This window comes from Pristiophorus japonicus, chromosome 15 (assembly GCF_044704955.1).
Source record: "Pristiophorus japonicus isolate sPriJap1 chromosome 15, sPriJap1.hap1, whole genome shotgun sequence".
Taxonomy (NCBI): domain Eukaryota; kingdom Metazoa; phylum Chordata; class Chondrichthyes; family Pristiophoridae; genus Pristiophorus; species Pristiophorus japonicus.
Window position 1 is genome coordinate 47,118,676 of NC_091991.1, and position 10,757 is coordinate 47,129,432.

General features: G+C 44.8%; 2 pseudogenes; one reads left to right on the top strand and one right to left on the bottom strand.

Moving 5' to 3' along the window:
- Positions 1-7,725: 7,725 nt before the first annotated feature.
- Positions 7,726-7,879, top strand: LOC139226098 (small nucleolar RNA U3; annotated as a pseudogene).
- Positions 7,880-8,150: 271 nt separating this feature from the next.
- Positions 8,151-8,269, bottom strand: LOC139226116 (5S ribosomal RNA; annotated as a pseudogene).
- Positions 8,270-10,757: the final 2,488 nt, after the last annotated feature.

Consider the following 10,757-nt stretch of genomic DNA (forward strand, 5'->3'; position numbering starts at 1 on the left):
GTACCACAGCATAGCGGCCACCAGCTGGTTTATGACTAGCGCTCGACCCCTGTAGGACAGCATTCGGAACAGTCCTGTCCAGCGCCCTAGGCGAGCGGCGACCTTGGCCTCCAGCTCTTGCCAGTTCGCCGGCCAGGCTTCCTTGTCGGGGCTAAGGTAGACTCCCAGATAGAGTAGATGGGTCGTGCTCCAGGCAAAAGGCCTGAGCTCCTCCGGCAGGGAGTCCACCCGCCACTGACCCACCAGGAGTCCGGAACATTTCTCCCAGTTGATCCTGGCGGAGGATGCGGCCGAGTAAATCTCCTGGCACTCACGCATCCTCTGCAGGTCAACGGGATCCTCTACCGTGAGGAGCACGTCATCGGCGTAAGCCAAGAGGACGACCTCCACGCCCGGCCCTTGCAGAGCCACTTCCGTCAACCTCGTCCGCAGGAGGCGCAGGAAAGGCTCCACGCAGATGGCATATAACTGGCCGGACATGGGGCATCCTTGGTGCACCCCTCTCCCAAAGCGAAGGGACGCCATCAAAGACCTGTTATCAGACACTCTGCGGCGGCGTACAAAAGTCGGATCTGGTCGACGAAATGCATCCTGAACCCGAAAGCGCGCAGAGTTCCAAACAGATATTCGTGATCCACCCTGTCAAACGCCTTCTTCTGGTCTAGGGGAAGGAAGGCGACAAACAGACCAGCCTCCTGGGAATGGTGTCAACAGCTCTACAACTTGTGAGCATACTCGCAGGTGCATACATTACAGGAGTTTTATCCCTCCTTATCCTCCTCAACCTCTCTGCAATGTTTGATGTAGTGCACCACATTATCCTCCTTCATCGCATCTCTTCCATTATCCAGCTTCATGAGACTGCCCTCGCATGGTCCCATTTTTATCTATTTGTTTTGATTTGTTCTCGTGATGGTTGCAATTCTGGAAAGGCTGCAATCATTGCCCATTCTTATTTGCTCTGAGAAGGTGGTGGTGGGCCTTCTCCTTGAACCGCTACAGTCCTTATGACAATGGTACACTCACAATGATATTTGATAGAGAATTTAAGGATATTAATCCAATGACAAACACAAGCAATGCATCTCCAGCAATCGCATCTCTTCCTGTTTCTCAACTGTCACCTGCAGAGTTCCCCAAGGATCTATTATCAGCCGTCTCTTCCTCATCTACATGCTGCCCCTCAGCAATAAAATCTACAGGCATAGAGTCAGGTTCCACATGTATACGGATGAAATCCAGCTCTATCTCAGCCCGCTGGCCACCTCCATGCTGTAAGGTGGCCTAGCCAACATCAAATCATGGATGAATCACAACCTCCTCCAACTTTACATTGGGAAGATCAAAGCCATTATTTTTCCTCCACTGATTACATCCTCTTCCATGGCCACTGAACCATAAAAAACATTGGCATCTAATTTTACTTTAAAGTGAGCTTTAAACCCCATATCCTATCCATCACCAAGACCGAGTGGGCTTCAAATCTGCAGGCCTTTTATCTCCGTATAAGGCCATGATCAGCCTGCTGAGAATCTCCAATACTGACCCTTTTGGAGTATCTACAGTTAGGGGACATCTCGCGTTCCCACCAGAGCAGTGGAGGTGAGAGAAACCCCAGAGGCCAGCCGTGTAATTTTAAAGTGAGCCATTTCCTCCACTATGCTGGCTGTGTTTTTCAGGGATACAGGATAGGGCTTCTAGCTGAGCTCCACATCCACCCGTACATTTGCTTTCACCCACCATTCAGCAAATTCCAGTGGAGGTGGCACCTGAAACAAGACCCCACAGAATTTAGTAGGAGAGGCTGGGATCCGATGTGTTTGGGTTCTGACCTAATTCATCGACTTTCTGCTACATTGCTACACACCCATTAATTCTACCCTCAGCGATCAAAAACTGGTTCCTTTTCCCAAACACATTTCAAATTAAACTCCTCACCCTCATTTTCAAATCCTCCATAACCATGCCCCACCCCATCTCTTCAATTTCCTTCTGCCTTATATGTCCCCATACCCTTCAACCTTCAATACTCTGACTCTTGCCTTGCGTGTGTGATTGAATCCCTTCACCCCACAATTGCTGGCAGAACCATGACTTCAATGGAAAGGAAACTTGGCAGGGTGTATAACAAATGGCCAATGTTGAATTTTACCCCCATTATCTTTATCCTTATTTTTAATTCTCACCGTGGATCTTGGCGCCCAACTACAACTTCCTCCAATCTCATGTGCCAACCTGCACCAACCACTTTTTCAACTATGGTCTCCTTTGTGTTTGCCCTTCCTCTGCTCTGACTGCAGTGCAGACCCTTTAGCCACCTTGGCCTTACACTCTGGAACTCTCTCCGTAAACCTTTCTCTCCAACTTGAAGATTTCCATAAAACCGGCCTCTTTGACTGTGCCTTTGGGAAAACCCTCTTTCTTCTCCTACATTTGCTTGATGTCCATATTCAACTCTGTGATGCACCATGTGTGCTGTTGTGCTTGTTGTCTCATTTTTGTCACTGTTGTGATGAGCTCTTCGTGTATTACGTGGGCCAGTTTATAAAATCACAGCAACATTGTTAATTTATTTTCTAACACTTCGGAAGTAGCACAGCAAGCAGAAACTATCCTAAACCATTGGTTCACTGGCCATTTTGGAAAATGCAATACATTTTTTAAAATCTCGTTAAAGGAGGAATTTAGAATCGTAGCCGCATTACTGCAGCATGTTGGGGAGAATAAAAATAAAAAGTGCTGGAAATACACACAGATAAAATACTGTTTAATTTGTTGTAACTGAAACCAGTTTCTGATGAAGGGTCCAAGTCTCAAAAAATCACCTGTGTTTCCTCTTTTCAGACTTATAGGGGCCAAAAATGTCCCTCTCCTTATAGCCTGTTGTTACCGTAAATCGCTGGCCATGCTGCGAAGCGGAGTGGCCAGCGATTTTTCATGGAATGGCCGCTGATAGCCCAATTTCCCTTCCAGGGTTTCCCGGCGATGCCCCGATCCCCTCCGACCACTCCGCTGCTGCCGATCCATGTCAATAGGAACATAAGAAATAGGAACAAGAGTAGGCCATACGGCCCCTCGAGCCTGCTCCGTCATTCAATAAGATCATGGCTGATCTGATCATGGACTCAGCTCCACTTTCCCGCCCGCTCCCCATAACCCCTTATCCCCTTATCTTTTGAGAAACTGTCTATTTCTGTCTTAAATTTATTCAATGTCCCAGCTTCCACAGCTCTCTGAGGCAGCGAATTCCACAGATTTACAACCCTCTGAGAGAAGAAATTCCTCCTCATCTCAGTTTTAAATGGGCGGCCCCTTATTCTAAGATCATGCCCTCTAGTTCTAGTCTCCCTCATCAGTGGAAACATCCTCTCTGCATCCACCTTGTCAAGCCCCCTCATAATCTTATACATTTCGAGAAGATCACCTCTCATTCTTCTGAGTAGAGGCCCAACATACTCAATCTTTCCTCATAAGTCAACCCCCTCATCCCTGGAATCAACCTAGTGAACCTTCTCTGAACTGCCTACAAAGCAAGTATATCCTTTCGTAAATATGGAAACCAAAACTGCACGCAGTATTCCACGTGTGGCCTCACCAATACCCTGTATAATTGTAGCAAGACTTCCCTGCTTTTATACTCCATCTCCTTTGCAATAAAGGCCAAGATACCATTGGCCTTCCTGATTACTTGCTGTACCTCGTTTCATGCACAAGTACCCCCAGGTCCCACTGTACTGCGGCACTTTGCAATCTTTCTCCATTTAAATAATAACTTGCTCTTTGATTTTTTTTCTGACAAAGTGCATGACCTCACACTTTCCAACATACTCCATCTGGCCAAATTTTTGCCCACTCACTTAGCCTGTCTATGTCCTTTAGCAGATTTTTAGTGACTTCCTCACATATTGCTTTTCCTCCCATCTTTGTATCGTCAGCAAACTTGGCTACGTTACACTCGGTCCCTTCCTCCAAGTCGTTAATATAGATTGTAAATAGTTAAGCACATCACCACCATGCGCACCGCCGATCTACATCCCAAACGGTGACATTCCCCTCTGAAAATCTTCGGCTCGTCCAGCAGTGCCAAAACCTGTTTTTTCCCTGTGGTCCAGTGAGGCTGAGGCCTTCTGCAATGGCGGTGCGGCTTCCCTTAAAGGGGAGGGTGCACAGCTGCTGCCGCCATGTTTTTTTTTGTCGGCCTATTGCCAGGTCGGCCCAACACTTATGCCCTGGGTTCAGCCGAGCCGCCAACAGAGAGCCTGGCACCCCCTCTTGGGTGCCAGGCTGCTGACCCGGCCGAAACCTTCCCTGGTGGCCCAGTGGGCCGAAGCATTAAAATCGTGAAGACTCTTCCCTTTGAGTGAAGGGTGATGCGGGGCCGCGATGACATCATCGCAGCGGTCACTCCGTATCGCCCCCGACTTCCGCCCCTCTCGTGTAGTCACCGCTTCCATTAAGAGCAACTTCCGGATCCGAATTTTAAAAAAAAACAACAGAGCATAATTTCACTCGGCGATCTCAACCACTGCTGCGGTAAAAACCATTGAAATGGGGTCCGTGCACCACATTTTGAGTGGGGGCGGGGGGAGTGGGGGGGGTTAATTTCGGCCCCATGGTGGATTTGCAAATTTTCTATTGTTAATTCCAAATTTCCAATATGCAATTTTCCTTTCGTTAGCACTTGACTTGACTAAGATTTTTGGATGTGTGCAAATTGAAACATGGTTTGTCGACTTGCATATCATGTTCCTCGGAAAGAACTTAAAAAAGGTTATTGCATGAAAAAATGAAAATACAAAGAAATAAAAGAAAATAGAGAGCTGACATTGTCCCTTTGTGCAAGGCCTATTAGTGCCTCTGGCCGGCACTAACGGTGCAATAAGTGGTGTGTGCCCGGGGGCAGGAGATGACGCGAGACGGCCAGAATTGCCCCAGGATGCCGCGCGCACCGCTTAGTTGGCAACCCCTTGCCACGCGCCAACCCCTTTGCGCCTTGCGGGGAAAATTGCCCCGCAGGGCACAGTCGGCACTGTGCGATGCCACTGACAGTTCCTCGGTGGCTGGGGCGCTGTGACCTCCGCTAATGGGGAGAGCCTTGCGCCGCGGCCGCCATCTTAATTTAATAGTCAGCCAGTTCTGGAGTCGGCAAAACAATGGCAGCCACTAATTTTGGCTGAGACCCTCCCTAATAGCCCAGTGGATGGCACGGGGCGGGTCCTAGGCTTCGCAGCGCCTCTCCCCTTTAAGAGCACGGGAGGGTCATTGCGACGCATCAGCGCGACGCGCACGTCCACTTTGTGCGCTGATTCACAGAGTCGCACCCCCACCTCCCTCCCACCCCGAGAGCACCCAAGAGCGGCAGCATCATTTTCGAAACTTCAAGTGCCCAATTCCGGAGCTCCTGCGTGCTGCTGCTACAAGGCGATTAAAAAATCTGATAATACAAATTCTGTGCCCCAAACCAAGCACGGGGCAATTTCGCCCCCTAAATCTCTTTATCTATCATTTGCTGCTGTTATCACAACATTTGCATTGATTTGATTGCATACCGAATTCAATATTTGTGTGCAATCAATAGTGACAAAACAAATACTGCATGGTAATTCCTGGCTGTTGATTTTTGTCCCTGCTTGGTCTAAGATCAGGGGCTGGGTTTTCAGTTCTCTAATGCCTCAGTTAGCGGCCAGAGGGGACATTAATAGGGCGTAAGAGGTACCGACTGGGAGTGCAGCTTTTAGCACCCCGACCGAAAATTCACCGGGGGCACAAACCAGTAGCGACTGGCTGCTGACAATCAGTGCGATCCTGATGTCAGTCCTGGTGCAACACCCACGCTTGTGCCCTGGTCGGTAAATTCGGTGTGTGCGCCTCATTTAGTGCTCGGCAAGAACAGCATCCGGAAAAATAGTTGATACTGGCTTGCTGAGTCATTAACTGGTGGCTATTTAAAGGGATGAAGAAGAGCTTCCCTCGGAGGTCACAGTCATTGCAACGTTTACACAGAGCACGCTGCGTGAACCTCCGAGTTTGCAGCGGCAGACAGACATAACAATACAGCTTGAAAACAAGTAATTTTGAAAACTTTAATGGGTGCATTACTATGCCGCGCAGATAAGAGTCGGCTTTTCCTGGGATCTGATTCAGAGTTCCGTGCATGCGCAATGGGTCTGCAAAATGTACCGACCAAACTTTCGTTAGTGCCCCTCCCCCCCAGCTCTGGTGTGCAATGGCTGAGTTATCACCCCTACCAGCTCTTCGGCCAATTCTGACAAATCTTTGGGTGGGAGGTGCAAACTTTTTCCAAGGAGCTAAAAGTACCGCTCCGCCTGGATTAACACCCCAAATGAGGCGTGACCAAATTTCTCAGCCCAGATGTTTTGGAGGGCTGTACTATTTACTGACTTCATTTACGCTGTTGTTACGTATGAATCCATGGTTTTCCTTTCCTTTTTCTATTGTAAAGCAGAACTTTCAGTCAAGAAGCTAGGCACAAGGTAGCCAAAGGATAAGCTTGCCATTGAGAAAGTTCAGTTGTGCTTCCATATATTTGCCCAATCTATAGTACAAGTTTAGAAACACTAAATAACATCAAACAGATTTCAGTGTTGGCTTTACATCAAAGGAGAACACATGCAGCAGAATCACACCAAAAGACCCATATCATTCCATTGCAGCTGCAGACCCATGTGGCTATAAATTCTGAAAATGCTGGAAATCCCAGCAGGTCAGGCAGCATCTGTAACATTTCAACGTTGGCTCTGTTTTTCTCTCCACAGATGCTGCCTAACCTGCTGAGATTTCCAGCATTTTCTGTTTTTATTTCAGATTCCAGCATCCACAGTATTTTGCTTTTGTATTAGTGGCTATAAATTCTGTTAATTTCTTGGATGTTTGAAGGTCCTATGAAAACTCTGTCAATACGGCATCATAATTTTTCACAAAAAACTGCCCTCACGGCAAATATTACAGTGACTTCCAATCAAGGATGTCATGCCCTCCAGCTCCTTTTTATGTGTCATTTCCTGATGTTGGTAAATATTTACCATCATTTACTAACATATTTCATACCTACAAAAAATGTTCTCCTCAGATATTGTTCATGTATCTATGGAAGTTTTAACACTCAGCATCTGTAGATTTCACGTTGTGAGGAAGACATGTTTAATATGAGTCTGATTGTGTCCTTTAACTTTGCCCCATACAGCTGTTTCCATTTTCTCATTCTGGCAGCTCATTAATTTTCTTTCTTCCTTAGTTGGCCAGCTAAAATACAGTTCACTTGCTGCTCTGTTTGAAATACTGACCCCTAACCTGCAATTATTAAATGTAAGTTTGCTATATTCCAGCTTTAAATAGTGCCTGTGGCTCTTAGCTCTTGAAAAGTTTCTCTCCGCTGGTAGCAGAAACAGTTTTTTAAACCTTTAACGGTACGTACTTCCATCTTCATAATATGGGTCCTGAAATGAATCATTCAATCAATAAATGAACATTATTTTGATTTGCATTTGTATAACTGCCCTTCAATGCCTAATGTGCAGTTTGAGACTTTATCATATTTGAGCAATATCCCTCCGAGGACGCTATAACTGTATTAAGTCTATTGATGCAGTGTGATCCATCATTACTTGGGTTGGATTAGACTTACTGAAAAGTGAATAATAATATAGTAACCCTATTTTAGCAGCCTACACACCAGTTGATTTTGTTTGCAGATGTTTTTCACGTCTTACTATACTTTTATGGATCATTTTTATAGTTTTTTTAACTTGAGAAATGTGTTCTAAAGTGTTTGATCTCACTAACCACGAGGAGGTGTTACAGCATTTCCTTCTGAGCGTGAAGCGGGCCACTGAAACAGAAAGAGTTATATCCAAATGCTACACTTCATTTAAATGCCTGTTGCTTATTTAATAAGATCACATTAGTGCTCAGCATGTATCTACCTCTTTTTAGCTTTGACAGTTCTTCCAATGGGAAAATATTTGATTTCAAACCCTGTTTTGATGGCAATGAATCTATCGGGGCAGATTCTGCGGTGGGTATGATGGCATACTCTGAGAATATGCCGTTATACCGCCTTTGAAATTACCGAATGTGTATGCACTAAATCCCGAATTTGCAATCTGTCGAGTTACAACTCTTTTGGGGAAAGCCTACTGCACCTGGTATTCCCAGGCAGTCTCCCATCCAAGTAGTAACCAGACCTGACTCTAATTAGCTTCCAATATCAGACGAGATCAGGTGTTTTCAGACTAGTGTGGCCATAGGCAAAATGATGTCATGGGATCTTTAACGTCCACCTGAGGGGACAGAAGGGGCCTCGGTTTATGGTCTCATCCTTGAGACGCCACCTCTGACAGTGCAGCACTCCCTCAGCACTGCACTGGAGTGTCAGCCTAGATTTAAGTGCTCAAGTATCTGGAGTGGGATTTGAACCCACAACCTTCTGACTCAGAGTTGAGAGAGAGCTATCCACTGAGCCACGGCTGACACTTCTGTCGCGTTACAACCTGACTGATGATCCGCACCGACGGGGAAATGCTCATTGTGGCGTAGAGTTGGACTAATTGCCCACCAACTGCCTAGCAATTACAGACAAAAATGTTGCGGTTAGTGAAAGCAGGTGCAGGAGTCTGTTTCACTGCAAAAGGAACCGTCTTTCCGTTCTTTTGCAGGTTATTTGTGATGCTTGATGAAGCCGCGTTAATGGTGAAAATAATAAAAGTTTGCATCCAGCCAGAATCATTTCTTTAAAAGTTGGCAACCGTGGTTAAAGAATAATTAACAAAGCTGCAAATCCCCTTTAGACATGGTTCAGCTACAGCTAAAATGCTTTAAGGAGTGTATTTTTTTTTTAATTATCAAAAGTTTTTTCATTTTAGATGTGCAGTAATATAATTTGATATTTTAAATAAACACTGTACAATTAACTGTAATACAGTTTAATTAATGAAAAGAAAAATAATCTAATACCAATTTGCACCCTCTCCATTATTTGTAAAAGCAGCCTCCTTGCTCTCCGTCGCCTTATTCTGTAACTTTATTCCCATTAACTGTCGAAGGATGATGCTGGTTCCCGCTTATCCGTTAAGAGGAAACTCGGCACTGCCACTGATTGGAGCACCCGGCCCACATTATCCCATGTACGCTTCCGCACACATTGCACCCCTGGGATCCGTGGGCCATTACGTTGCCCTCCAGTATACAGAACTGGAGAGCAAGTTCACGGAGGAGGGTCCCCATCAGGTAAGTTCGCATTCTATTCAGATGCCGGCGACATACTCCATAGGTACGCCACCGGCCGCAAAATCCGCCCCTATATATTGAAATGGCTTCATTTAGCCTTGATTTCCTATCGCTAATGTTTCATACCTCACAGTGATGGAATACTAAACCCTGATACATTTTATAAATTGTTCAATCCCACTAAACATGCCACTGTTTACAATAGTGAATGTAATAGAATTTATGTTCAATTTCAGAAACTCCATCAGCAGACAACAAATCTGGATGCTATTTATGTCAGAAAATAAGTAGAGCTGTGAATGCTTAAACATTTGATAAAATGTAATCTAAGATTTGGCATTTGTGAAACTATCCACTGACTGAATTATGAGACAGGCCAACCTTGAAGATTTGTTGGTGTTGAGTACAGAATTGCTAGGTACTGGATCTGTCAATCATAGCTACAATAATGGGGTCATTTTAACCTAATTCACTGGGCGAGAAACTGACGGGATCAGGTCCAAGTCTGGGATTGCACCTTGCCCAAAGTAATATTGGGCGGAGTATAGAGCTGGCATTCCACTGGGTTTCCCGCCCCGCCAGTTAGGTTATAATTACCTTCAATGTGTCTGACAAGAAGGTGCGTTAGAAACCAGCAAACAATGACTGTTACAATTTCAGATAGCATAATACTGTTCCTCTCAACAGATTCAGAGTTCCTGTAAGTTTGACCATTTGGCCTTGTGGAAAGTGTGTGCATCATAGTATTAACAGTTACCTATGTGCAATTGATTAACTGTCCTATCACTAAATAATCTCTTCGACTAGGTGGAATATCAAACAAGGACTAGAAGCTCGTACAATCTAAAATATTTATTTCGAATTTGAGAAAATGAAGCATGAAAAATTCAGCATATACTAATGAGCAAAATTTAAATGTAGCTTTAATTGGCAATGGCCTTAAGGGGGTTGCTGAACCTTTCCAATGACTTCTCCTGATATCGTGAGAAAGACTTTTGAAAGCAATGGTCTCTTGAAGGGCAAATTCTGACCAACTTCCTTTCCTTACAATCTCACTGTTGTTTGGTAATGAATTCCGATATACGTAGATGCCAGCTGGACATTATGGACTCCATTCCTTTTGACAAAGTCTCAGAATTCAGTGATGTACTGCATTATTACTTCTTGTGTCCACGGTTAAGCTATTTGATCCCTTTGAAACTAACAGATCAAATAAACTAGGTCACATCCAAAATACAATCCACAATGCTTAACAATGCTCACAACAAACATGCAAACAACTTCCTATGAAAAAGAATTATACAACGTACCCTATTGCAATACCCAACTGAAGTGCATTTTTAGCTGCACAGCTCACCAGCCTAACACACATATCTACGTCACAATAAGATATTTTGTTATTGACATTTTTGTAGTCATTAGAATTTTAAAAGACGAGACTAAAGTGAATAGGAACACATCATAGGACTTTTTAATTTTTTAAATACTATAATCAATTATATTTTATATAG